The sequence below is a fragment of the Lepidochelys kempii genome, chromosome 1, assembly GCF_965140265.1.
Source record: "Lepidochelys kempii isolate rLepKem1 chromosome 1, rLepKem1.hap2, whole genome shotgun sequence".
Taxonomy (NCBI): domain Eukaryota; kingdom Metazoa; phylum Chordata; order Testudines; family Cheloniidae; genus Lepidochelys; species Lepidochelys kempii.
This window is the reverse complement of record NC_133256.1, coordinates 139,028,902-139,051,555: the sequence shown is the minus strand read 5'-3', so window position 1 is coordinate 139,051,555 and position 22,654 is coordinate 139,028,902. Positions and strand designations below refer to the sequence as shown.

The following is a 22,654-nucleotide window of genomic DNA, read 5'->3' as shown; positions in this document are numbered from 1 at the left end:
GGGGGAGGTTTAGATTGGATATTAGGAAAAACTTTTTCACTAAGAGGGTGGTGAAACACTGGAATGCGTTACCTAGGGAGGTGGTAGAATCTCCTTCCTTAGAGGTTTTTAAGGTCAGGCTTGACAAAGCCCTGGCTGGGATGATTTAACTGGGAATTGGTCCTGCTTTGAGCAGGGGGTTGGACTAGATGACCTTCTGGGGTCCCTTCCAACCCTGATATTCTATGATTCTATGAAACCTGCAGATAGACTAGCTAGTAGAGCACTTTAACAGACACTGGAGGGAATGCTGCAAAAAACTGAGATTGCCAAACCCAAAATTGGGTTAGGATGCAGCTGTACTTATTGTTTACAGTCCAAGAGATCCCACAGTCCTTCCTGGATTTCTCACCATTTGAGTTGTTATAGGAGAGACAGCCTTGGAGTATTTTGGACCGCTAATAAGAGGCCTGGCGTAAGCAAGGTACCACAACCCATAATGCGAACCAGTATGCCTTCTATCTATGGGAACGACTAGACTCTGCTCCGGTTAGGGGTAATAGAGTCCTAGAGGAAGTAGTGCAGCCTGACTTTGCTGGTCCCAAAACTGGAGAAGAGTATCTGTTCCTTGACTGATTTCAGGAAGGAGAACGTGATTCCTATCCCATGTCTTAGGTGGGCGAGATGTTGGATATATTAGAAAAGGCTGGGTATAGAACCAATCTTGGACCTCACCAAAGAGTACTGGCGGAAAGCCCTTGGCCCTGGAATCCAAGGATATAACCGCATTTGTCACTCCATTTGGACCGTACCAATAGCTGGACCTTCCATTTGCTCTCTATGAGGCCCTGGGCACATTTCAGAAGTTGAAAGCACCTTCTATGTCACCAAGCACATGCTGCAGCCTATTTTCACAGCCTGAAATGGACCCTGGTGTGGCACCGGTTCTTTCCCAGGCTGGTGAGATTATCATTGCTCTTGTAACCAAAACTGGATTTGTTTTCTGTTTCAATAGGACCTCATTTTCCTCCCTTACTCTTTTTTTCTCTACCTGTCCCAACAGCTTGAGATTTTAATTTTTAAATCTAAATGCCTTCTCACCAAAATTACATTATGTATTAATGTCATACCCCCTCTCATATCAGAAGCATGAGTCAAGTTGAAAAAATGCAAAACCTTGGTATGATGCATCTACCATGTATATTGTCATGTGCAGGGCAGGCCTTAGACCAAATGGCACCCAGACGAGGAACATCTTCAGTCGTCCCCCCGCTCCACCCTCCATGTGTTAAATGGTTCAATACCTATTTTTATTGCATTTGCATTTCATGACTTTGAATGATTTGAATGCATGATTTATCCCAGTCATGTAAGATGATAAATTTGCATGCTAGGATCTGTAAATCTGTATTTATTCATGCCATATGTGAGCAAATAAAAAAATCATTTCCTCTAAGCTTATAGAAACCTTTTCATTTTAAGAATAACTGAAATGTACTCACATCAAGAAATTGAACTGTGCACCAACATTGGGTGGACCAGTATTAAATAGTGTTACAGTAGGTGACAGTCTTAGAATGTTAACCCTCAAAGCTATCCACACATTAGGAAAAGTATCCTTCAGCTCTGCATCATGAATGAATTGGAGAACTTTCAGTGGCAAAGCTCCTGTGTGGCAAAATGTGATGGATGTTGTCCAATTCAACATAGTCTTTATCATTGACATCGGAAGATTCCCCATGGATCAGTGTCTGGTGAAGGTCCGTACAATTGTTCAAGAGTGTTTTCCTGTCTGCCAACACTTTACTAAGGTCATAACCCCCCCCCCCCCCGGTCTTTTCATGGTGCTTCATTTGTCCGAATCTCTTCAATGGACATTCGAGCAGTGTCAAAGACTAGGCAAAAAAAATGCCTTCTTGAATTTTTCTTCTGAGCGTCCCATCATCTCATCTCTGCCCTCGTAACCAGTCTCCTCTTCTGATGAATATGAGTTTCCTTGAAGACAGGCTCAACTCCTAAGTTTTCTGCCATTTCTTTGGTGATAGTGATGGCATCTTCAAATCCGTTGTCTCTGTAGGCCACAATGAAATCAAGGCAGCATCTCATCAAGGTAGTAGTGGTCACAATGTCTGTGCTTACAACATTTACGTGGAACAGGATATCATGCCAAACCACAATTGAGACCAGAAATTTGAAGTCAGTACTTTGGTTTGCGCCTTGTGTCACATTCCGGCCTCAGCTTTACTCAACTATGCCAGTTCCATCAGGGTATCATAAATCTCAGGCACTTGGTACCTCACTGGTCTTACACTGTCCATGCAGCTCTCCCAGAAAGTGTTACTTAGAAGCTTCATGGCTTCATAGTCAGATTTGTAACATTGTCCGTGAGGATCTTCCATCTGATGGTTGATGCTGAAAACAGGACGTATATTCTTTGCCGTACTCTAAAGAGAGATACTGAATCTAAAGATGATGACGCTGCACCTCATACAACCAGGTTGAGGGAATGACAGCCACAAGGCATGAAAAAAGCTCTTGGATCATTTGGGGCAAGGATCCTTGTTTGTACGCCACTGTTTCTTCCTTTCATGTTCGTGCCGTCGTTGTAACCTTGGCTATGACAGTCCTGAAACTTTATTTTATTCTCATTCAGAATGTTCATAAACAGTTCTGTTAGCCTTTTCCATTAGAGTCGTTTACAGACCAGAAACAGATAAAGTTTTCCTTTACTTGGATACAGCCATCCTCGTTGTCCATAAATCTTACTGTAAATGACATATTTTCACTTGGACTAATGTCAGGAGTGCAGTCCATTATTATGGCCTAGTACTTACTGAGCTGCACCAATATGTTATCTTCCTTGCCATAAGGCCAGTCAATTCGTTTTGAATTGTTTTGCTGCAGTAATGGTCTATAGCTTCTTTACAAACTACTCGATGTAGGTGCTCACGCATGACATTCTCGTATTTCACTGAACATAACAATTTGGTAGAGCTGCTTGGGAACAATTTATCCGATGAGCCCCAGAAAGCCAAATTATTCTTTGCAAGGAACACAGTAATTGAGATCATACACTCAAGCAAGTTTCTCTAATGTTGGGTTTCTAATAATAATGCACTGGTTTTCTGCATGTATGCATTTATTTGTCTTGATCCTGGATTTGACCTCCATCCATTTGGAGTAGGCTGTAAAATGGCTGGGTGACTTTTCATGTTGCTTTAGAGCATCAGCTAAGTTATTCCAGTAATTGTACCCAAAAAATGCACACAACGATTTGGCATTCTTGTCAAATGTTTTGCAGCAAAAATAGAACACTTTGTCAGTTGATTCTCAGTAAACTAGCCAATGCCAATTCAGTTTCTCACCATTTTTGAGCACTGTTCCATAGTGTCGCTTCTGCTCATTAACTGGAAATGTCATATCCTCGATTTTGCCCAGCTTATTCAAAATTATATGATCAATATTGGCAGAGTTTAGGATCACTGGCAATAAAGCAGGATCTGATGTATCGATTTGTGGTGTGCAATTTTTCTCACTGCTATTTATGTCTTCATGCGAGGCTGATTCTTCTTTATCGTTTCCCTCCTTTTCATGTAAACCAGATTTTTCTTTGTCATTATTCTTTTCATGTGAGCCACATTCTTCTTTATCATCACTTTCCTTTACGCCGCCAGGAAAACTGGACGATTCTTCATCACTTTCCTCATTTACCTATTCCTTATCTTAAGGTAAATCTGCTAATTCCTTAGTAATAGGACTTCCATCATTTATTCTTTGTTCCTCAATTTCTTCTGCACTGAGAGGTTTGATACTGCCTAAAGCCTGATCTATGTTGTTCTGTTTCATATGTTTTCCCATCAAATTTGCCCCTTGCTGCAGACTAGATTGTAATTGAGTTTTTTGCTTCCTGTACTGAGTTCCTGAAGGCTTCTTCAGGGCATCTTTTCTTTTCTACGGGGGAGAACAGGCAATATTAGGGAGAGCAAAAGTCTATGTTTCTCAGTTTTGGAAAATCATCAAACATTATGTATTAAGCATGGCAAAAGAAGTAACAGTATTTTTTATATTGTTGCGCAGATAAGGGTTCAATAGCTATTTCTGGCGTCTCATTAAATAGGTCCTTTATTAGTCGCTACTTACACTCTATACTTGTGTTTTAAGACTTGAACTTTCACAATTACACAGTAAAACAAGGTTCACAATATTGCAGCTGAGCTCTCACTTCACTTCATTCTTATATCTCACTAACTGACTGGTGACGCCCCGCCACTTATATGCCCACAGGGGCATGGCTGACAACATTTTAGGAGGTTCAAAGAAAATGTAGTTCTCAGAAAGTCCGGAAGGTTCCACAAGATCCTACAAAGTTCCAGAACGTTCTAGGAGGTTAGTGAAAAATGAATACACATACGGAATACCTGAAACATTTTACTTGAAACATTCTATTTTCCTTTTTGTCACTAACACCAAAAACAGCACCCTGAGCCTGGAATCACTTTTCTGTTCAGCCTTCATTCAGGCTGCTTCACAGAGAGAGGGGCCTCTCTACATCTTCTCCTCTGGGTCTCCTCCCTTCATCTGGGCTAACCCAACACTTTATGGCAACAAGCCCTACTGTCCGCCAGCTGGGCTTTATTTCTAATTGGGCCCTGCCCACCCTCCAGTGCAGGCAGGCAGGTTAACTGGCTTTTCAGGTCCATATTCATCCTTTCCTGCCCATATTAACCCTCTCCCAGCATGTGTGGGGTGAGGGAGGGAAGCATACAATTCTGACTGTCTGCGCTATGCCTGTCTAGTCAGTGAATTAAGAGAGAACTTAAGCTCTTAGGTCCTTTACTTTTGCAGACACACATACTTTATATTTTGTAAATTATTTTGAATATTCCTGTTTGAGATTTAATAGTTCAACCATACGACCTTCATGTTCTGTTTTATTGCATTTCAACTTGGTCAGAGATGTCAGATGGAGCCTTTGGAAGTGAAGTGCTAACGATGTCTGTGGCCAGTGCCTAATGATGTTACAAGCTAATTTTAGTGTCATCGACTCTCATAATTTTAACATTTCTCCATATTTGATGTTTTTTCTTAAAGCCCCAGCTTCTGGCATCATGTGACTTGCCCTCATAGTTGTAGAGAAAACTTGACTAAACTGTACTCTAGATGCTCAGAAACCAGAAAACCAGTAAATAGAACCAAAGTGTATTAATTTTTTAAAAAAAATCTCATTGTTTTTAAGCTCGTGTCATGGTTTTTGAATGCTTGAGGTTGGCAATACTTGGATTGCAGCCCACAGCACAGGTCTGCAAATTAATCAGAACTATGGAGGAGGGGGAGAAACAATTCTCCAACTGCAAAATGGGGACAATAGCAGGGCATGAAGCTAGTTTATTATAGTTTTACATTGTGAAATTTTATAACAAGTAGGAAAGGAGTTACACTTTAACCTATTTAAAGATTAATCTCCTTTTAACCCCCCCCCCCCCCCCTTTTGTGGACTCGGGTTGTAGAAAAGTTGACCTTGCCATTTCAGTCAAAAACAATATCAATTGAAAATGCAACTAAAGCCGAGAGCTTCTGTTGCTTTCGAGTGCTCGTGTAATAAGTATTCATCACCTCAAAAGGTAGCAAAGGTTCTTTCCACGCATAAAACCATACTTGGAGTGGTTAAGTTAAGTGCAGCACATAATGTTCCAACATAAAACAGTGCTTTTGTTTGAATCAAATGTAAGCAGTTAAAGAATGACCTTCCACAAAAATAATCCAACCAGTAAAAAAATTTTGTTCTACATCAGAACAGGCAGTGATATTCATCTGTTTCCTTGAGGGACTCCAAGGCCACATTTGAAAAACTTCACTGGTGAGCTTCATGTTCATTGCATTTAGAAAAAACCTTTTTATTTTATTTTGTATGGCTTGAAAATAAAGCCATTAAACAGGAAAATCTGGGGGAAAACTTTCTTGACACTATCTTTAGGAACAAAATCATAACGCCAACTTCAGAATCTGAGACTAGTGGAACATACACAACACATGGCATTTTTCATATGCTCTTACCTGCAGACTTCCTTGACATCATTGGAAGGCCTCCATAAATTTCCATGTCTTCCCCCCTTCCCCCCCCCCCCCCGCCAAGCTCTTAATTCTCAGTGAGCATGACAAATTACTTTACTGCCAGATTTCTTTCCTTTGCTGACATTCTTGCATCCCATGAACCTTTCATAAAGTAGCCCATATGGTCCAAAATGTATTGTGAAATGGACAAAAATCATATTGCAGGCACTTCGTTGATATCAACAAATGGTGGATTTGAGGCAATTAGTGAAATTTTGGTCAACAACAAAGTCATAGAGTGTTACAGATCCAGTGTATGGTAATGTGTCTGAGGTAAGACTCAAGTCTTGTAGCTAAAATGTTAGCATGTTTGCAAGTCAAAAGATGAAAGTTTCAGTACTAAATGTTGACTTTTCCTCGTACAAAATTGATGAACATAAGGAGGAAAACATAGTCACCGGTTTCATGCATTGCTTTCTCATGATACACTTCTCCCCATGTAATACACTGAAAATAAAAAACCAAAATGCTTCATAAACGTTACCACACTTAGGAATAATAATACTGATTTAACTCACATTTTCCAGATCGAGAAACTTGAGGTAAAGAGCTTGTGACACAGTACATACAGCTGTAAGCCCATGGAACAATTTCAGTCATACCTCTGAAGAAAAGGTATATATTATAGGTATCATCTAAGGTTGATTTGAAGCAGTTTTGAAACATTTCACTAGGATTGGTCTTATTTATCCCTGACTTGTACATAAAATTATCAGAGAGAAGGTCCAGATTCTGTGCAGCAATACACTTTGTTTCCCGCCTACTCACACAGCTATAATTCTGCTGCTGCTAGTGACAGGGCGTGCTCAAAAGCTCAAGGAATCTTGTTCAGATCATTACCCCCAATGTTTTGGAGCCTTATTTCAAATGTGAAAAATTTCAGGTTCTGCAACATCTCTCAACAGGCTCTTTCATAAGACTCTTGTACTTGCTGCTTCTAATAATGTCAGCAGTATTGTGAGAGAAACCTTTCTTCAGGTGTAATATTTCACTGCTTCCAGAACAAAGAGTTGCGGAAACACATGAAAATTAGGGGCACGGGAGATTAATGCAGGGGAAAAGTTATCTGAGCTTGATTCAAGTTTTGGGTGACGGCTTAGGTCTGCACTTATCTTAACCAAACTGTTATTTCCCATCTTACTAGTACTATGAATTAGCATTACTAACATTTGGTAATTAGCAAAGTTAAACTTATAGTGAATCCAAGTGTGTTTATTCATAGTACTCATGAATTCAGTCAGTTTCCCTCAGATAGAAGTCATGGATGTAGGATTGGGCTAATTCAGAGAATTAATCATATGGCATCTGGGTTAATACAGAGAATTATCTGCCATCTGTAAATTAACTTAATACAAGGTGAGATCGGATTTATTAGTTTGCGAAAACTACCTCTCTTGTTGTCCCATACATGGCAGTTTGAAAAAATACTTAGGAGTCCTGGTTTTTTGGAATGTTTGTCTTGCATGCAAAGAGAGTGACAGGATGAAATGGGAGTTTGGAATTCGTAAATGAAAATAGTGTTACAGGATTGTACTGTGTGTGTGTCTCTTTCGAATAGTGCCAGACCAGTCAGCTCTACTGCTCTAATCTGGGTTGAAAATGAAAATCTGCAGTAGAAAAGCTAATGTTAACAGTGGTATTCCTTCCTGGCACCGGGTTTCCTTGCTGAGCAGAATTGCTATGTGCATTGTTGTGTAATGGGCCAACTGTCCACTTCAGTTACTGGCTGCTTCTCTCTTGGTGTGCTTGGAAGTCTGTGTGTCTGAATTATTTGTGTCAGGTGTTCTTTTTTTATCTAAATGGATACTTTACATTCATTAAATCTTTTAAAGCAAATTTGAGAAAAGTGTGTAATAACTTAATTCATTTATTAAGCTGAAAGCCAAACATTACGTCTGCTGTTTTTATTAGTTTTATTCATGCTCCACAAGGTACTGAAGTGGAGAAGATGCGAAGTGCGTTTGTGTGAAGCAGAATGGAACGAAACCTAAAAATGGCTAACAGCCAGAGTTGTTCTCTGTTTAATGTAAAAAATTTGCATCTGACCAAAAGTAAGTGTAGAAATTGAAAAATTACATCTTCTTGATAATGTGATGAGTGAATTTCTGTGGAAAATAACGATGTAACACATCAGCATGGGTTTATGGAAGGTATATTGAGTTAGTTTGACAGGATCTTTTTGTTTGTTGATATTACAGCTTTGGTTGATAAAGGTAATAGTGTTGATATAATATACTTAGACTTTTGTAAGGCATTTTACTTGGTACTGCATGACATTTTGATCAGAAAACTAAAATGATATAAAATCAACATGGCTCACAATAAACGGATTAAAAGCTGGCTAACAGGCTCAATGTAATTGTAAACGGAATCATCATGTAGTGGGCGTGTTTATATTTGGGTGCCTCGGGTTGGTTCTTGGCTCTACGCTATTTAACTTTACTATTAATTACCTGGAAGCAAACATAAAATCATCCCCAATAAAGTTTGCAGATTACACAAAAATTCGGGGGAGTGGTAAATAATGAAGAGGGCAGGTCACTGATATTTGGATCACTAGGAAAGCTGGGTGCAAGAAAACAATAGGCATTTTAATATGGCTATGTGTAAATCTCGGAACAAAGACTAGGCCATACTTACAGAATGGAGGGCTCTATCTTGGAAAGCAGAGACTCTGAAAAAAGATTTGGGGGTGGGCTCCCAGTGCAACGCTATGGCCAGAGGGCTAATGTGATTGTGATGCTTCCTGGGAGTGCCCAGAATTGTGAGGTAGCTCACTACCCCCTGCCCTTAGCATGAAAAAGCCTTGTCTGTGCCTACTGTGGGTCAGCTCCTCGATTCCACCAGCCACAGGCAACAGAAGCACTCCCATCTAGGCCTACACAGGCCCTGTTGTCTCTCCACAGGTTAGTGATAGGCACACTGCAACCTCTGAGCCCTACAAGTGTCTCCCTGGAGTGTCCAGTCCCTGATCCACTGAACACTCAGAGATTTGGTGCTTCCAGAGAAACAGTACACCCCAGCTTGCCACCTCAGATTACCACTTAGCTATATCTATAGAGAAATGCCATATAAAGTTTATTTAACAAAGAATAGAGATTCAAGTGACAGTGAGAAACAGCTTTGGAAGTAAATGGTCACACACAGAATAAAATCATAACACATTCTAGAGCCTAGACTTATTTACAAGATACGATCATGTCTAATAAAGTATTGCTCGCTAGCACTTTACTGCCAGGTTTGCTATTACCCACTCTTCTGAGAGACAGAACACAATGTCAGCTTGCTTCCCCAGTAAAGGATCAAGGTACCTTTTCCTATATCAGGACAGTCCTTTTGTTCTTTTTCATAAACAGAACACCCTAGCTGACTTTTTTTTCCCCCCGTGCCTTCCTTCTCTTGTCAATTTTGCAATCTTTGGATTAGCATCAGGCTAAGTATGTACATAGACCTCCATTGTGAAGCAGACTAATACACAATACACCTATGACCAGACTGAAAAATTAACATCTGTTACCTCCTGCCTGAAAGGAACCTGTCCGAGGCATGTTGTCTTCTCCAAGACCTTAAGAACATAATTTTCAGTATAGATACATAACTTAAATATTATTCTTATGTACATTTCGCAATGATTGTAATGACCAGTGGGCTACTGCCTCTTGGTAGAGACCTTACTTGCCACACTTTAGTGAACTAATATGCATATATCTGACCCAGAGGATCCCTGTAAACCCGTAGCATCTTCTGCCATTTGGCATCAAGAGGTGTCTGGGTTACAGTGATACTTGGGTGCATAAATGAGAATCTAGGAGTAGGGAGGTTATTTTACTTCTGTATTTGACACTGGTGTGACTGTTGCTGTAATACTGTGTCCCTTTCTGGTATCCATGAATACAAGAAGGCTATTGATAAACTGGAGAGGGTGCAAAGCCACAAGAATGATTTAAAGGATTGGAAAACCTGCTGTATAGTGATAGACTACTAGATAGAAACTCAATTAGTTTAGCTTAACTAAGAGGAGGTTAAGGGGTGACTTGATTACAGTCCATGAGTGCCTCCATGGAGAACAAATATCTGATGATGGGCTTTTCAGTGTAGCAGAGAAAGGTATAACATGATCCAGTGGCTGAAAGTTGAATCTTGGCGAATTCAGACTAGAAATAAAGTGTAAATTTTTAACGGTGAGAGTAATTAATCATTGGGACAATTTACCAAGTGTCATGGTGAATTTTCTATAGCTGACAATTTTAAAATCAAGATTGGATGTTTCTTCTAAAAGATATGCTGTAGGAATGATTCTGGGGAGGTTCTGTGATTTGTGTTATACAGGAGGTCAGACTAGATGATCACAATGGTCCCTTCTTATGTTGGAATCTATGAATTATTTGGGAGGTCATGATTTTTGGTTTTGTAAAACCAGGGGAGGAATTTAATTTTGGGGTGTGGTTAGTACATACAGGAATGTGGAATATTGTTTTATTGTTGAAGTTAAATCAAATAATAATCACATCCAAGTTACTCTTAGAAGAAGAATACACACCAAACAATCAACTTTGTGGGGTTTTTTGCAACTAACGATGACAGAACTTTCAAAAGGTTTGGTGATTGGGTTTGATTTGGATAAGGGTTCAAAACATAGGGAGCTGACTCTAATCTTTTCTGCACTATCTGGACTTGAAGGGGATACAGGAGTCTGGAAGGGTTGAGAGCCACTGCCTTAGTTAGCCCCAAACCATCCACTCCCTCACATCAGTTCATTAGATCACCATGGTTCACAGATGAACTATGGCAGATGATGTACGCAGGTAGTAAGTTAGAATGCCAGTGGCTCAAAAGCCACTCTGAATCCCTCTGTCAGCAGCACAAACATCACTTACAGCCAGACTCTGGCATGGCAGCAAAGGAGGCAAAATGAGCCTCCTAATCCTTCACGATGAACATGGCAAAATCATGCCCAGCAGAACTGTTTTACCTAGAGAATCGGCTAATCAATTCAGACTGCGTAACCCAGTTGCTAACCACTGTAAAAAGCTGTCGGCATACTTCACCGATAAGATCAACAGATTACTTATGGAGCTAACTGGGAAGGAAAATTCCACCCTGACCACATTGTATTATCCGCCCCACCACCCCTGACTGAGCTTGGCCCCATCGCATATAAAGATGCTCAAGAAGCTGTGAAAAATATTAGAGCCACGATCTCTGAAACAGATCCTCTCCACACCTGGCAGGTAAAAGCCAGAGAAGAATTATGGCTGCTACAAATGGGAATAGTCAATGCCTCCTCCAGAGGAGCTCTACGGGAACTACAGCTGAACCTAGACTGGTTGTTTCTCTCAGCTAATGAACCCAAGCTCCTGATTCCCTGAAGACTCCAGCAGGCACAGTCTTAAACCCTGCAGCCTCCCTGGGACCTCACGGCAGGCATGGAACACTATCAAGCACCCCTGGTTCTGCTTCCTGTTCCTGCTCTCAGCTCCCTTCTTTCTCCCAGCCCTCACTCCAGATCCCTGCTTCTGCTCCTTGTCCCTGGTTCTGATTTCCTACACCTGACTCCTAATCCCCACTCCTGGCTCCTGTGCCCACCACAGCTGATAGTCTGGCTCTAATGCCTGATTCCCAGCTCCAGCTTGCTCCATGGACTTGGTATTATTATTCTGAGTGCAACGTGGCTCCTGGTCTCTGGCTCTTGGCTCTGGCACGCCTCCTGGAATTGACCACATGGCCTCGCTACCTCTGTTTTATCCATTAAGGCAGCCTCTTGCCCTGACCATTAGGCAAGGCCACGCACCTCCTGGTTGTTACAGTTTGAGCCGCTCGGGAACCAGGGCTGCTGGAGGTTATGATTGTGCCTACTGGAGTTTTCAGCCAATCAGGAGACTGGATTCATTAGCTGAATCAGCTGAGGGCAATGAGCAGGGTTTGAGTTCAGCAGTGGGTCCCTGAGAGAAGCACAGCTACTATCCTCCTTGGAAAAAACAGAACGGTTCAGTCAATCCTCAAGAAGCCAACACTTGACCCTGATAATATTTGCAACTGCCATCTTTAAGCTCCCATTTCTGGGCAAAATAATTGAGAAGGATAGTAACCACCCAGCTCCAACTCCAACAGCATGACGTTAGCCAGCATCCTGGACTCGTCACAATCAGGGCTCAGATCAAGGCTCAGCAGGAATAGCTCTAGTTGCACTGAAAGATTTCTTATGGATACAGATAAGATCTCCATGTCCTACTGCTGGACCTCTCTGCAGCCTTTGACACAACTGCAGGGATCCATGCTATTCCCACTTCTCTTCAATATCTACCTGAGACCACTGGGGGAGATAGTGAGCTGTTGTGGGTTCAACTGCCTACAGTATGCTGATAGCATTCAGCTGGGGAGGGATAGCTCAGTGGTTTGAGCATTGGCCTGCTAAATCTAGGGTTGTGAGTTCAATCCTTGAGGGGGCCATTTGGGGCAAAAATTGGGGATTGGTCCTGCTTCAAGCAGGGGGTTGGACTAGATGACCTCCTGAGGTCCCTTCCAATCCTGATATTCTATGTCTATGTCTGTATTCTTCATTCTCAAGTGATGCATCCTCCATCACTGCTAAAAGGCCAGCATGCCTACAAGCTGAACTCGGACAAGTCCAAAATGATGCTGGTCAGAAACAGGAAATGCTTCAAAGAGCTGGCCAAGACATTGGCTCTGCCTTCTTTTAAAGGCATATAGCCCCCATTTATCAAAGTGGTGTGAAGTGCCAGGGTCCCGTCTGACTCCTCAATGAGCTTGGATGACCAGGTAGCATCACTTTCCAAACGTGCCTCTTTACTTCCAGTCCACTGGGAAACGTAATCTCTTCCTCACAGACAAGGACCTAGCTACGGTAATCCATCAGACTGGATTACTGTAACTCATTATATCTGAAGCTGAATGTGAAGATAATGCACAGGCTCAAGTTGGTACAGAATGCAATTGCCTGCCTTTTCCATTGCCCAAGGTAAGGATATCAGGACTGTACTCTATCTCTTCAGTGGCTTCTAGTCAGCTTCTGGTGTCACTTTCAGGCCTTGGTCCTAATTTTCAAAGCAATTAATGAATTGAGCTCTAGCTACGTAAGACTTTCACTCTATGAATCACTGAGGCAACTGCGCTCCTCAGAGACAAAGCAGACGACAAAGCCCACAACAAAGTACGTGAGAGCTGGGTACAAAACATCTTCTCAAGAGAGGATCTGGCTATGGAGCACTCTTCCAAAGGAGATCAGGTGAATCCAGTGTCTGACCATCTTTAGGAAACTTTACAAACTCTTCCTTTTTGAGAAAGCTGTTTCACTGTAAGAGGCACTGTCTCACAATTCAAACACCCATCTTATTCCCAACCTCCCTCAAGCAGAGTTCTGACCATGTAAAAGGAGAAGTGCTGGAGATTGGATGAAAGCCACTACAGACTTTGTAATTGCTATTGAATTTATATGGAAGGCACTCAGATACTATGTTGATGAGCAGGAGTATAAAACACTAAAATAGCACTTCCTGGGAGGAATGCAGATGAGTTGGATAAACAAAACATCACAAAGCAACAATTTGAAAACATAGTTTAGAATAATTCTGGTCACAGACTCCAATATCTAAGAATTTTTTTCTTAGATAACCTGTAACTTCCAAGATTCTGAACTATAATTTTAAAGATTAACCCAAAAGAAATAACAGAATTTTTTAAACAAGAGGAAAGAGTATAAGGAGGCAAATAATCTTAAAGTTAGATATCGTTGTGCTCTGACAATGTGTTATGGTATGTAAACTGTGATGCTGACAGACCAGGTGCCCTCTCATGCCAAGGCCCATGGGCCCCACTGAACACTGACAAATGTATAGCTGGAAACTGGTCTGGCTCACCTGTGTGTTAGTGTTTCTTAAAATAGGTATTAGATTTATAAAAATGTGTTTAGTGTTTAGATTTCATGAAATGCTTGTGAATTGCTGTGTGCATTAATCTCATTTACGATATCTGTTTCCCATGTTATAAGGTGGTAATTAAGTGTTTGCTCTGTAACTATAAAAGTGTTTGCTCTAAACCTGTAAACCCCTACAGGAGTGAGAGAAGCATTACCAAATGTGAAATACTTGCTTATGACAAGAGTGTCATCTCCTCTCCTACAAAAGAAGGCCCATAGGCACCAAACAAGCCATTATGGAACATCAATGGACAAAATACTTCGTTGATTGCTGCCCTCACACCTATGAAGAAGACACAAGCACTTGTCCCCTCAGCTTGAACTCTGGGAGGAAGAGATTCAAAATCCTTGTCAAGAAGAAATTGTTACCTCTATGCTGCTTGGACTCTGAGGGGCAAAGATTTCTAAGCAGGAGTTCTTCAGTTCCTTGCATATTACAGCAACTCTTACTACCTTTTGGAACCTAAAACTGTAGCTCATTTGTGTGTGCATATTCACCTGTTTTAACTTTTGTAAACCACTCTAATTTATTTTTCCTAGTTAATAAATCTTTATTTATTATAGGATTGACTATAAGCGTTGTTGACTTTGGTGAGAGATCTAGTGTGCAATTGACCTGGGGTAAGTGACTTGTCCTTTGAGACTGGGAGTAACCTGAATATTATTGTGGTTTTTGGTATAAGGGACCAGCTATCACAAAGGAAGCTTGCCTTGGTGGCAGGATAGATCAGAGTACCCAAGAGGACTGTCTGTGACTCCATGTTAAGGCTGTTACAGGGCTTGAGGAGTTCGCACTTGATACTGGGTTGGTGAAATCTAAGTATAGAACACACAACCAGTTTGGGGTTTGTGCCCTGGTTTGTAACTGTCTGCCCTGAGGTTGGTATTCATGTTTGAGTCACTCCAGACAACTTGACATAAACATTTATTTCTAGTGTTCTGGCAGGAGAGGGAGCATGTGGTTAAAGAGGTTTTAATCATTGCACTGGGATTGGGAAGTCCAGAGTATTAATTCTGATAGAGTTTTCTCTGTGACCTTGAACAACCCACTTGTTTGCTTCACTTTCCCTTCTGCAAAATAGAAGTAATACCTACTGCACTCATAGTGCTGTTATAGATATTTTTCAAAGCAGATTACGAACATTAAAAATGCTACAGAAGGTCTAAATATTACTGATCATTAAGTACTTGGAGTCAAACTTTTTGTGTTCTGTAGGAGCCAGAGGAATTTGTGTGTGTTTATAATGTTGCTCAGTGGACTATAAAGTTTACTACAACAATATATGACAGGTCCACGTGCTTCCATAGAGCCTATGCTATGGAGAGACATATAAACCAACAAATTGAAAATATATCTATTCAGCATCTAGACCAGGATGGGACCAGGAACTCCATATTGGGACCAGGGACTCTGTATTGTTATCTGAGCCTAAGTCTCTTAGCTCAGTGTGGGTGGAAGCTTTGGAGCTAGGTACACTTTAGGACACATACTGTTGTTGATATATTGGTCAAACCAGACAGTCTCTATTGCAAAAGAACAAATGGACACACATCTGACATCAGGAATTACAGTATTCAAAAACCAGTAGGAGAACACTTCAACCTCCCTGGTCACTCAACAACAGACTTAAAAGTGGTAATTCTTCAACAAAAAAACTTCAAAAACAGACTCCAATGTGAAACTGCAGAACTGGAATTAATTTGCAAACTGGACACCATCAAATTAGGCCTGAATAAAGACTGGGAGTGAATGGGTCATTACAAAACCTATTTTTCCATACTAATTTTACCCTACTGTTACTCACAAGAACTTACTGTTCTTGTCAACTGTTTGAAATGGGCCACCCTTATTACCGTTACAAACGTGATTTTTCCTCCCATGGTATTCTACTGTTAATTGAATTGTCTCGTTAGACTGACCCCCAACTTGGTAAGGCAACTTCCATTTTTTCATGTACTTTGTGTGTGTGTGTGTGTGTGTGTGTGTGTGTGTGTGTATAAAATATACCTGCTCCTCTACTTTCCACTCCATGCATCTAATGAAGTGGGTTCTAACCCACAAAAGCTTATGCCCAAATAAATTTGTTAGTCTCTAAAGTGTTACAAGGACTCCTTATTGTTGTTTTTTTAATTTTTGTGTGTGTATCCTTTGTATGTGACAGAACCCTAGTGTCACAGCTATGAATGCCAATCTCAGGTCAGACTGTTAGAGAACAGGGCAGACACCCCAAACTGGTAGCATATTTTATTATTAGATTTCACCAAACCAGTAACAAGTGTGCACTCCTGGATCACTATATTAGTCTTACCATGGAGCCAGACAGTCCCCCTTAGGCTCTCCAGCCCCTACTTTACCACCCAGACAGACTGGACTTTATGATGACAGGTTATTAAAACTGAAGTTCACCACACATTAGGTTACTCCCAACCCCAAGGGGCTAGTCACTTACCCTAGGTCAGTGGATACTCTTGATCTCACCTAAAATAACACTGTAGCCAATTTTCTCCAGTAAACTAACTACAGATTTATTAGCTTAGGCCTGGTTTACACTGGGGGGGATCGATCTAAGTTATGCAACTTCAGCTACGTGAAGTCGACGTACTTAGACCTACTCACCGCAGTGCGGTGAGTCAACTGCTGCCGCTCCCCTGTCGACTCTGCCTGCGCCTCTCGTGGCAGTGGAGTACAGGAATCGATGGGAGAGCGCTCGGGAGTCGATTTATCGTGTCTAGACTAGACGTGATAAATCGACCCCCCCACTGGATCGATCGCTGCCTGCCGATCTGGCAGGTAGTATAGATATACCCTAAGAAAAAGAAATGAGTTTTATTGAGAGGTTAAAGCTGGTAAAATACATTCCAGGTGAATCTTAAGTTTGTAGTCCAAATGTTATCAGAGAGGTAGTGTCTGCTAGTTCTCCAGAAGTCTCTGTTACCCAGAAAGGCTTTGGGGACCTCTGTCCACTTGCTCAGAATTCCATCCTGTCAGAATTCGTCAGCCCAGAGATGTAAAGTCGCTCCCAGGGTTCCTTCTTATAGTTGAAAACAGTCTGGCAAGTGTTCTCAGCACAGCATGGGCTCTTGCTTTGTTGACTACCTGCAGACAAAGTTTGTGGATTTCCCATTGTTGAATGCAAAGACCCATGCTTTGAGGTTAATGTTTCATCGTTTACAGTTCTGAGGCTCCAATCCCGTTTAATGGGCAATTTAGAGATAATGCATTTAGATACAGCCATTCAGACAATCTTTCATTAAGTATCAGGGAGTTTTATATATTAAGTGAACTCACATCTAAACAGAAAAGGAGTACTTGTGGCACCTTAGAGACTAACCAATTTATTTGAGCGTAAGCTTTCGTGGGCTACAGCTCACTTCTGAAGTGAAAGCTTACGCTCAAATAAATTGGTTAGTCTCTAAGGTGCCACAAGTACTCCTTTTCTTTTTGCAAATACAGACTAACACGGCTGTTACTCTGAAACGTCACATCTAAACGCTAATACATCTGTTTGATCTAGGGACAAGGAAATACATACATTAACTAAGGACAAGGAAATACATACATTAACTAAGGACAAGGAAATACATAATGTAATGGAGTAGCAATCAACAGGTTTATAGGTAAGTGAAGACAATGTCATTAACATTTCATTAATTTTCATGAATTTTAGAGCAAATGTAAAATGTAAATGTAAAATGCTATGACCTCTTTAGCATTTCTTTGATATACACACATCAGTGTATTGCCCTATTCGTCTAGCCTGAGCTGGCAATCTGTTATAGCATCACACCCTTGATTTTAATTTATAAAGAGAATTGTAATTTAGTGGGAAGGAAAGGGATTGGTTGTGCTGGGTTTGTGCTGCTTAATTCTGTGTCTGTTAAGAACAGAAGCCTGAAGAAGTAAGTCATTTTATGTTTGACTGTATGAATGGGGTTTTTGTTTCAATGCATTTTAAAATATATTTGAAAAAAATTGAAATAATTCATATTAAATAAAAATAAATAAAAGTTTGAAAAAATTGATATCTAATTCTCTAGTGAAAAATTTGAAATTTGGAAATATTTTGCACAGTCTTTTCTTGCAATATCATATTGTGTTCACTTTCATGTTATCAATTTGCATTTCAGTGGGTGGAAAATACTGATCAACCTTCCTATATTTTTTTCAAATATTTTTCTTAAATCAGGATGGCCAGTGTCTGACCTGAAGGAAATGTGGAGCCTTGGCTGGCTTCTGTTGCTACCCAGCCAAGGTATTCAACATTAAATGATGGGTGACCATCAAGAGGTTTGGTCTGGATAATTATCCAGAAATTCAGAGCTGATTGAAACTTTTGTCTAGAAATACATCTGGATGTATTATTGCAGGGATAGAGGGGAAAACCGCCTTTTTCATATAACTTTAAATATATTTTAGTCAAAAATACGCCATGAACAACCTTTCTCAACGTACTTCACCATTTTTCACTACAAGTGATGACCCAGCATAGGATGTGCAGAGCATTGGGAAAATTAAATAAATAAAGTTAACCTTTTTCAAATGACAAGAAATGTTCAGGGTCTGTTCAGATTTGGTTCCGTTCAAACTAGTTCACCCAGCCCTAGTTAACATGGCGATGGAAATATTCTTATGTGACACTTGGCACATCTACTACTGTAGTTGGCAAGTGTGCAATGTCTATTTTCAATTTACTTCTGTTGTTCCCTTGAGTTAATCCCGGTAAAGACAGGAGACAAAGCTTATGCTCAAATAAATTTGTTAGTCTCTGCGGTGCTACAGGTACTCCTGTTCTTTATGTGGATACAGACTAACACGGCTGCTACTCTGAAACCTAGCAGAGTTAATAGGTTCTTATGCAAAAACAATTTAGGAAATAAAGTTATATGTATTAAAAGGACAGGAAAAGCAAAACATCAACAGTTGTGGTCTAGACATCCATTTGTAATGCCATGCAATGCCATGTCCATATGCCAAAAATGTATAGTAGTGTAGTACATGCAGTATGTCAGTAGGAGGCAAATTATCTAACAAATGTAGTTATTTGTTCGTGAATAATTTAAGAGATCCTGGCTTCTGAATATATATTCATTGTTGCTAAGTATTTGTTTGATAGTTCGGATGAACACCTTTTGAACCTATAGGTCGCTTGTTGACTATTCAGTTCAACTATTCACTGATCATTAACTGCAGTGTGTGATTAGCCAGCTAAACCATATGCTGCCTGTGCTCCCTGTTGGATGACGGAAACGTCTTCAACCAAAGAATAACAGATGATAAAAAGTGAATGACTCTTTCTGTTTGCCTGCATCAAAGAAGAGCCACTCCTCTAATACTCGTTTGTGCAGATGTTCTTGAATAACAAAAATGTGGTTAGAATTTGTGGACGCTACTTTTGTAGTATTCAGGCAGCTCTAGGCAAGGATTGAACAAGCATGGAGGCTGGACTACTTTTGGCCTTTTTAAAAATAGGATTCTGGTGTGTTGGTTATGTGCATGATGGGGAAGCCTATTGCCAGTATTGTAACCTGTTCTGTAGGTGGAGGACTGCAGTTGCTAAGTCTGTGACCTTTCATGAATACTAAACCGGGCATAATCATGATGGAAGGTAGGAAGGAATGGTTTAGGCAGAATATTAGGAAGAGGTTTTTTCTTTCAGCGGATTCTTGGATTTGTCCCAAACCACCTTGAAAATAAGGGGTCCTAATTTTCAAGGTGCTAAGGACCCTTGGCTCCCTTTTATTTTAATGGGAATTTGAGTACCCTAGCTCTTCTGAAAATAGGTCCTAAAGACCTGAAAAACTGTTACTATATTCCTTTTTTTAATAGCTGATAAGTTAAGAGGTGATATCCTAGCTCTGATGAAGCCAAGGGCAAAGCTCCTATTAGTTTAAATGGATTCAGGATTTCACCAAAGACATTTTCAGAATAATGAAGTAGGCATTGCCATTGGATACAAGGGCCAGAATAATGTATCAATAGCTGGCAGGGTGGATAAAAATCATTCATTTTTAAAAAATAAATAAAATGTGGGTTTTTTTTCATTGAAATCGGATTTTTTTGATAAAATGCTTTTTGAGGAAAAAAGCATATCTAAAAATAGTTTTAATTAAGATACGTTATAGCTCAAAGATATCTCATCATGGAATAGGGATTATAAATTCTAATTCTATAGTAGGAGACAATATATTCATGTAAAGTTTAAGAAAAGTTTTGTAAATGAGTTCCAATAGTTCATGGATTAGGGACCCAATCTTATGGGGTTCCAGGGGCTTCTGTATAGATTATTTAGGTTAATCTTTCTATCTACCCAATGGGACTCAGTGCTCAGTCTAGAAGAGACCATCAGAGATGTTTAGTTTCTCAGTTCTCAAACTGTGGATTTGTGTCTCCAGAGATAACATGCTTGTTAACAGCAAAAATGTTTTTAAATAAATAAATATAGAGGTGAGAAATAACAGACCTCAATCCTATTGTGTCTCTGCAAATTTGTGTACACAGAGTCAGTCCCTTACCTCTCTCTAAAAGTGCAAAGTTTCAAAAAGTTCAATGAATAGAAGATTGTTGAGGGCAGAATAGATCTGGACAAGTAAAAGTCTGGAGATAAATCTGAGAAAGGAGGGACAGGCCGTAGAAACAAAAATTAAACTGTCTGAGCAACATATTCCAGAATTCTTGAGGTCTTTCTGAGTGCAGCCTTCATTGATTTCGCAAAAAGAAAAGGAGGACTTGTGGCACCTTAGAGACTAACCAATTCCTACAGTCTCTAAGGTGCCACAAGTCCTCCTTTTCTTTTTGCGAATACAGACTAACACGGCTGCTACTCTGAAACCTTCATTGATTTGAGATCTACCATACTGTTCTCTTGCTAGAGGGGAAAACCTATAATGGCAGCAGGCCATGAAAGAGACCCCACCAACATAGTGCTGTCCACACCAGCACTTCTATCGGTATAACTAACGCTCTCACACTGCGGTCAAAAGAGGTAATAATGTAATATTTGGTGTCCTGTGTAGTGTAGCAGTAGTGTAGCAAGAAATTTTATCATGAGGATCAATTGCTTTTCCCTTTTTCTTTTCCCAAAGTTGCAGAATAAAAAATAGGCTGGAAATCTTTCACTTCTTTTTTGTGAGTCATAGGACAAATAAGTGCATTTAGTAGGTTACAGATTGTTGTAATAAGCCATAAATCCAGCATCTTTATTAAGGCTATGATTTTAGTGTCTAGCAAAATTATGAATTTAATTTTGGGGTTCCGTCTGCCGCCCGCGCTGCCAGTCTGGGGTCCTGGCCACTGGCCCCCCCGTCCTGCTGGACGGAACCCCAGGCCGGCAGCGGGCTGAGCGGGGCCGGCGGCTGGGACCCCGGCTGACAGCAGAGTGCCACTAAAAATCAGCTCATGTGCCTTTGGCATGCCTGCCACAGGTTGCCGACCCCTGGTAGTGACTTAAGTGACATTTATTCCTTTCATTATTCAAATAACAATACCTCTCGCTATCTTTAGATATTTGAAAGAAGGTTTAAAGCTACTCTAAATATATTATAGATTGTCATCTGCATGTTAGCTGCATTACTTTGTGTATTTGGGGGGGGTGTTCTTTATTGTTTTGTTTTTGTAAGGATACACAACTAGTTGATATTTTGCCATGTTCCATTCAAGCACATTAGAGCAAAATATTTGCCTAAACCAGTCATTATTTGAATCTGTTTACACAGCTATCCCAAGACAGGAGCACAGATAAAACATCTGCACCTGGAAACATCTGAACTGTTTTTTTTGTTGTTGTTAGTTTTTTTTGTTTTTTGAGTGAGCGGGCAGAAATATATCTTAATTTAATGGTAAATTTGACGTTTTTCTTAAAACCCCAGCTCCTGGAATCAGGAGACTTCAGAAGAATTTCAACCTTTATTTAAAAAAATAAATAAAAAAAGTTTCTAGCTTCAATAGTGGTAGAGAAGAGCTGGAATTCCTGAAGCAAACACATCCTAACGTCTCTCAAACCAAAGCAAATAAAAAGAATCCAACATTCCATGTTTTAAAAAATCATGAGTTTTTTAAAAAAAAAACCAAACACTCGAGGTTGGCAATGCTGATAACCTATTTTTGTTTGTCATCTCTTTAGTTAGAATTAAGTATAATTTCTTGGTATACTCATAAGTATAATCATTTTTGGAGCAAAATAATGATGTTGTTCTCAAAATATTCTACTTTGCATGTTAGTTCTTAAATGTGCCATGCAGTCTTTTAGTCATTGAAGCTGAACAATAAACTGTGTCCAGTTTTTCCTATGAGACATAATAAATGAAAGAAGAGAGTGACAAATATGCAGTAGTTCTATTTTTAATGTTTGTTCTGTGTACTGTAAGGTGGATTGTAGATGTGTTTGGGCACAGTTGTAACTCAACACCATGCTGCTGGTATATATTTAGTAGTTATACTATTTGGGTATGAGTATAGCCCTATACTGGAGTTCAGTGTATTATTTATTTGTATAGTGTACACTATATATTCACAGAATTATAGAAATTAGCGAAGGAAAAAACCTGTCAATTTTGTCAGTCTATTGTTTTGCTTGTGTCTTATTTTATTAGGCACCTAAAAAAGTGGCTTGATTTTTCAAAGGTGTTGAG

At 40.1% G+C, this 22,654-nt stretch overlaps 1 protein-coding gene across 7 annotated transcripts in view; it reads left to right on the top strand.

The window, feature by feature from the left end:
• MAP3K15 (mitogen-activated protein kinase kinase kinase 15) overlaps nt 1–22,654 on the top strand; it is a 137,188-nt gene that overhangs the window by 5,627 nt on the left and 108,907 nt on the right. The window contains exon 2 of one of the 7 annotated variants that reach the window (XM_073356766.1): nt 17,542–17,644. The exons of the other annotated variants lie outside the window; for them this stretch is intronic. The gene's annotated coding sequence lies outside the window, so the exon portion shown is untranslated. The remainder of the gene's footprint in view (nt 1–17,541; nt 17,645–22,654) is intronic. 7 annotated transcript variants of the gene reach the window in all.